At 39.7% G+C, this 6,556-nt stretch overlaps 1 long non-coding RNA gene across 1 annotated transcript; it reads right to left on the minus strand.

Moving 5' to 3' along the window:
• Window positions 1-586: 586 nt before the first annotated feature.
• LOC121921771 lies at window positions 587-2,358 on the minus strand. Its single transcript, XR_006102042.1, has 2 exons — window positions 2,319-2,358; window positions 587-922 (listed from the first exon to the last, which is right to left on the minus strand). It is a non-coding gene; the product is annotated as an uncharacterized LOC121921771 (long non-coding RNA).
• Window positions 2,359-6,556: the final 4,198 nt, after the last annotated feature.

Raw genomic sequence — 6,556 nt, forward strand, 5'->3', positions numbered from 1 at the left:
TTTTTTTTGTGCCTTTCTCTTGACATTTGCATTTTCTAGTGCAATTTCTAAATCTAAGCATATTTGTATGCACATTTCCAAATACACACTACTTTACAATAATGCATTTTGCGTCTACTTACACATATATCTATGTGCTTTTCTGAATAGGCAGAATTGAATTGCAAAATTTAGAATAGTGAGGATATTTTCATGTAATTGTGTAAGCAGGGCAGTTTGGCTTTAGTAACTTTGCATTAATATGAGAAACCAATAATCTTCTCATTTATCCCTAACAAGTTATTTTGTAAGCGCATACTTTTGCTTTGTGATTTTTGAGACTTTGATGTAACATTTTTCACTAAGCTGAAACCACGCCTATGCTTGTGGAATTGAAATAATCACATATTATTCCTAGGCCTACCTTCTCTTCACCTCCTTCTTGTGCTTTTTCTTCCCTTCTGTGCCTAATTTTAGGTTGCATGCCCTTTGGGACAAAGTTCTGTTCTCTCTGTGAAGCATCACAATGCTACATCAATCAATAAAAAAGCATATTGCTAACAGTATTATAGTACAGGATTGTTTGTTAACAATGAACACAACAGAATAAAAGAAATCAGACCTTTATTTTTATACACAAACCATTTGGAAGGGGGGAAATGGAGAGCAAAAAATAAGAAAGAAAGAAAGAAAGAAAGAAAGAAAGAAAGAAGAGAAAACAAGGAGGGAAGGTGTCTTCTGAGCATCAGCTCAAAAAACCAGCCTTACATGAGTAACACAGTGTAGTTGACTCCTCTCCAGTTAGACCTGGCAGCCCAAAAATGTCAATGTATGGGAAAACCGAATGAAGTCATTGCATAAGTCTTCCAAATTTTCATCTTGGCATTCATCATCATCTGGCCACCTCTCAATCCAGGTATCTTTGGTTATGAGGTAGCGGTCACTGGAAAAGAAAAAGAAGTTTATTTATTTATTTAAAATTTATTTCAGTGAGAAGAAAACTGGAACAGTTACCTCTTTTTTAGTATGCAAGGGGATTTTGTAGCACCTTTAAGAATAACAGAGAAGTTGGTAGTATGAGCTTTCATAGACTTAAGCCTACTTCCATCTCCATCCATCAGATGGAAGTAGATTCTGATCTACAAAAGTTCATGCTACCATCTTCTCTCTTTAAATTAATCTCAAAGGTTCTACAAGATCCTTTTGCATACTAATTATTGAGATTAAGGGGATTATTGCATTTACTTTTTTGCCCAATCCAGGCATGGGATGGGATCGGGCTGCAATGGGGGAAATGGGTGTTACTGCACACAAAATTGCTGCTGTGCTGCTGGCCAATTTTGAAGGACAGAAAGCTTCCTTACAACCAAAATCGACGGGATAAGCATGGCTCGGAGACAGGCGGTGGTCAGCCAGCAGCAAAGCAACAATTTTGTGTGTGATAACACCTGTTTTTTCCTGTTGCAGCCCGATCCTGTCTCATGCTCAGATCAGGCAAAAAAAAAAAAATGTGCATGCAATAATCTCCTAACACTGCTATGTCTTTTGATCTCTTTTTTCAAATTATTTTTGGAATTTTAGGAAATTCAAAATAGCTGTTGACTAAAATGTTTATAGGGCTCTGCCTTCTTTTAGCTGACAATTGTGTCTCCCACAGGCTTTCAAGAGCACAATTTATTTGGTTTCTGGCAAATGGTTTCAGTATTCTCCTTGTGTGTGTGTTTAGACTGTGGTTGATTTTTTTCCCCATTTGAAGAAGGACATTAAAAATACTTAATGTAGCCCCAGTGGCCACATGTGTCCCATAATGAGAAATGCTTTCCCCAATCCTGTAAATGGTTCAAAGAAAGACAGAGTGATGTGGGATCTAGGTCAGTGGTAGAACAGATAATTTATGAGGGGTGCACCACTTTAGGGTTATAAAAACACACTTGAAGCCTGATGAACATCAGTGAAAAACTCTGTATTCCTTGAGAGACAAGAATAACCACTGAGGTAGTATTAACCATGCCATGCCATTCCTGCTGTGAGTGAAGGGGTCTCAGTCTCAAGGCAAAGGCTACTTTGCAATCCCATCTACATAGTTGAAAAAATGTTGGGTGTAACTACAAGGAGTCTTCTGTGGAAAAATGACAACTTTTTGATCACTTCTTTTCTTGGTTGATTGTTTTGGTTCTCAAAATTGCAATGCAACATTTCATAGTGTTTTGGACACACTCTTTGAGGCACCAGTAGTGGAAAAGCAGTAATAATAAATAATAAAACAAAATAAATAAAAGCAAAGTATACATAAATCAAAGTATGCATCTACGAATTCAGATGAAAATGCAAAGGCATACTCATTCTTGGGGGCAGGCCACAGGTCAGTTGCTGACAAACACCCCGAGTCAGATAGAGTCGCTTGTTTCAGCTGCAGATTCAGATTTTCTACCTGCATTGTCATCTGGCTGATAAACGTATTGCAGAAGGAACTGGCAAGTGTGAGGTTTGGATTCACTTCCCTGGAGGAATCAAGACAAACAAAAGAAATAGGTTTGGATCACGTTGTGGTGTACTAGTGGTTTGGACGGAAGACAGGCAAGGAGAGCAGAGGAAGGATACACAACTGGGGAAGACAGAACTGAAAGGACAAACCTTGCACTGATGGCTTCTAATCTTGAGGGTTGCATGCAGACATTTATACTGAGATCAAGAAGGGGTGAAGAAGGAAGGAACCGGACGGAAGGAGGACAGGAAGGAAGGAAGAATGTGGCATCACCTTTAAGACTGCTTTTTATTATTATTTTCACGGATATAAACCCACTTTTTCAGATGCAATACAGAGTGATAATACAGTAAATGTTCAAGAATAAAGCATATTTACTTTATATCTGTGGGTATAAAGGAGTGGGGTGGAATGTAATAGGATCCAGAAAGATTCAAATCATGAACATGGCCCTAATTTTTTAAAGGGCTGCATAAAGTGATAAAGGTTTTTCATATGTATGAATGCAATAAATCTGCCAGAAGTCAGTTCCCACAGATTCAAGACTCTGTCTGAGAATATTCCATTTGTCCTATGTGTAGTACAGTGGTACCTCGGGTTACGAAATTAATTCGTTCCGCCGCCGCTTTCGTAACCCGAAAAGCCTTCGTAAGCCGAAAACCCATAGGCGCTAATGGGGAAAAGCCGCGATTTCGTGTGAAATTGCGCCGAAAAGCACCAAAAATTTTTTCGTAACCCGAAAAAACCTTCGTAACCCGGAACAGTTATTTCCTATGGGATTTTTTCGTATCCCGGAAATTTCGTAACGTGGGTATTTCGTATCCCGAGGTACCACTGTATCAAGGACTGTTATATTAATATATGTATTAATATTGGTTCAGGAGACTTGGGTGGGCATACCTTCTTTTTTTAAAGGTACAGTGTTTCAAAAACCTTATTATTATAGCATAAATGTCCTGTGCTTCACCAATTATCAACAGCAGAAAAGGAATTAAAAAAACTAGCTAATTGCACCTCCTGGATGTTTTTTTAAAGGAGGTTTTCCTGCAATCTATCCTGAAATAAAAAGAACCTAGTCTTTAGAGAACAACAAAATAATTGTGTTTCTTCTTCTTCTTTGCAATTGCTGTAAATATTCCATGAAAAGGAAAACTTCAACTGGTTTTTAGGGTTTTTTAAAAATAAAAACCCAAATCCTGACAGCCTGAACAAAAGGGCAAGAACATTTCTATTTCCCCCTTAGTTAAGGAAGCCACAGCCCTGAGCTTGCAAGAACTGAATTGGACAGTTGATGACCAGGGCTCTTGGAGGTTTCTGATTCATAAATTGACTTGGGCGTGAATAATAACAATAAGAAATATAAGGTTTCAAAGCAGTAGTTGCTTACAGAAAATCTTCCTATTTTTTTTTTATTTAGTGTGCCATTTCCTATAAGATGGACACTATTACCTTCTTTAATCACTTCCAGAATTCTCATGAAGTAGTAGTCATAACCATTTTCCTCTTCTGTTCGAACCAGCTTGGCTTTATACACTTAAAAACAGAGAAAATGTATGATGTTTATATGCTTTTCTTCACAAAAGGCTTAAATAATTTAGCAATTGGTGAGACATAATCCCTACTGCTGATATGATGTTCCTGTAAAGATGAACAATCTCACTGCATTTTGGCACTGGTAAATCCTGACCCTGTTCCTCAATTCACATCTAACTCTCAGTTACATGAATTGCTCTGTTTCTCATCACAGAAGGCCCAAAATACATCAACAAACTGCTGTGCCCATCACCATAAGAAATGTCCCTATGGATGAATTTTGGAGCAGCAGCTCATCATGCAGAGGCTGGAGAAAGGCAGGCAGTCTTACCATGAAAAACATGTGAAGCAGCTGCCCCAGATAGTGAATTTTGGCTGGTGGGTATTAATATTCTAGCTGTGCCACTGCCTCATGTACAGGGTTCAGCCATGTAAGGTGTACTCACCATAATCCACTCCTGGTTTGCAGGCCAATTCAACTCGTATCTGCAGGTCAACATTTTCCTCTACATTGTTGAGCAAGGAACAGCTTTCTTTGTGAAAAGAGCATAAAGGGGGAGGAAAAAAAGAAAGTAAAACACATGGATGAGCTCCCTGGAAGCCCCTTCTTGTGTCTGAGGCTGGATCAGATCTACACTGTTAGAATAAGGAGTAGGCAGGGCAGATACTGAGAATATCTGAAACGTGCCTTCTGCCCATGTCATTCATGGATGCTCCCACATTTGTCCTTATTGGTTCCAAGAGTATCCTTCCCTCTCTCCCCTTGACATATCCACCCCTACACTCTCACATCCCCTGCTCCTAGCACTTTTCAGCCATTAATCTAATTCCTTCACCACTCTTTATCTTACCCTTTTCTGTTCTTACATATAGGATTTTATCACACGGGGGAAATCGGGGGATTCAAAAGGCATTAACCAGGGAAAGTTGCACAACCGCAGCTAAGATTATCACACACATCGCGATTAGAGAGGGTTTATCCCTGGAATAACCTGCAACAAATCATTCACGAGATTTCCCTAGTTATAATAAATAATAGTATTTTTTTATTTATATAGTGCACCTGCGTCATACGTGGCTTTCAGCATACACTGAAAGCCATGCGGGGAGAAGGGGCGGCGTGTCCCATAGGAACAAATGGAGGATGTGACCATGGTGTGCGCACGCCGCTGCACGCACGAGCCCCATTCATTTAAATGGGGCTCAAGCATAGGCAGTATTTGTTTTACGCAGGGAGTCTAGAAGGGATCCCCATGTAAAGAAAGGGCGAACTGTATTTTCCTGCCTCTCCCATGGTGGATCGAAGCGGGACTGCAAGCCAATAAAATACATACAAAACACATCAATAAAATGCAATAACAACAATTTTTCCATTAATAACCCCTCTCTAATCACGACGTCATGTGATCATCTTAGCAGCGATCGTGCAATTTCCCCCGAATAATGCCTTTTGGATCCCTTGATTTCCCCCGTGTGATAAAATCCATAGACACATACACACTCAAACTCCCTCCTCCATGCTTACACCTTACAAAACATACACAGAGACTATCCCCTCACTCTCTTCTTCATCATTATCCCCCCACCCACAGTTTATTAGAATAGTTCACTGAAGGTAGACTCTACAGTATGGAAGGAGGCTGCAATTTGCCTGATAGACCTTATCTGCATTCAGTTCTGGATGCCTCATTTTAGGAAGTATATAGACAAGTTAGATCAGGTTGAGAGAAAGGTAAGAAGGATGATACAAGGTATGTGGAACAAAACATATGGGAAGTTGAAGGAACTGGGCATGTTAAGCTGGGTGAAGAGAAGACTGGGAGATGACATGATCATCATACTCTTTAAGTACTTCAATGGCTGTCAAAGAAATGAAGGGGAAGGCCTGTTTCTGCTGCCCCAGAGGGTAGGACCAGGTTTAATGATTTGAAGTCATAGGAAGATGGATTTTTGTTGAACTTTAGAAGGAATGTCTTCATAGTAAGGGCAGTGGTGGTGGAGTCTCCTGTGGATGTCTTCAAAGAGGCTGGACACATGCCTGTTAGGGATGACTTAGCTGGAGATCCCACACTAAATAGTAGTTGGACTCAATCATGAGGCTCCTTCCAACTCTGTGATTCTATCCACAGAACACCTGTAAGTGAACAATATGGGGCCTCCCTCTCTCTCTCCCTCAGAGACTATGTTGCATTCATTAGATGAACTGGGCTACAGTCCACAAAAGCCTAAGCAAAATAAAGTTTACTAGTGTTTAAGGTGCCACAAGATGGTTTTGTTAACAGAAAGAATTACTGGAATTACTGGAGTGCCAACACAATCTTCATTCATTTTAGGTGATTTTTTTGCATACAGCTGAAAAAGTGGCCTTCCTCAACCATGATCCCTATAACCATTTTCAACTCAGCATGGTCAAAAGTGCAGGGTAATTTAAATGTAATTCAAAATGTCTGGAGGAGGTTGATTTAGGGGATGCTGTTATAGATACAATCTAGATCACCAGAAAACCAGAAAACACAAATACTACAATAGTCCAATTTTGACACATTTATGCCCCCCCCC

The sequence above is a fragment of the Sceloporus undulatus genome, chromosome 2, assembly GCF_019175285.1.
Source record: "Sceloporus undulatus isolate JIND9_A2432 ecotype Alabama chromosome 2, SceUnd_v1.1, whole genome shotgun sequence".
NCBI lineage: Eukaryota > Metazoa > Chordata > Lepidosauria > Squamata > Phrynosomatidae > Sceloporus > Sceloporus undulatus.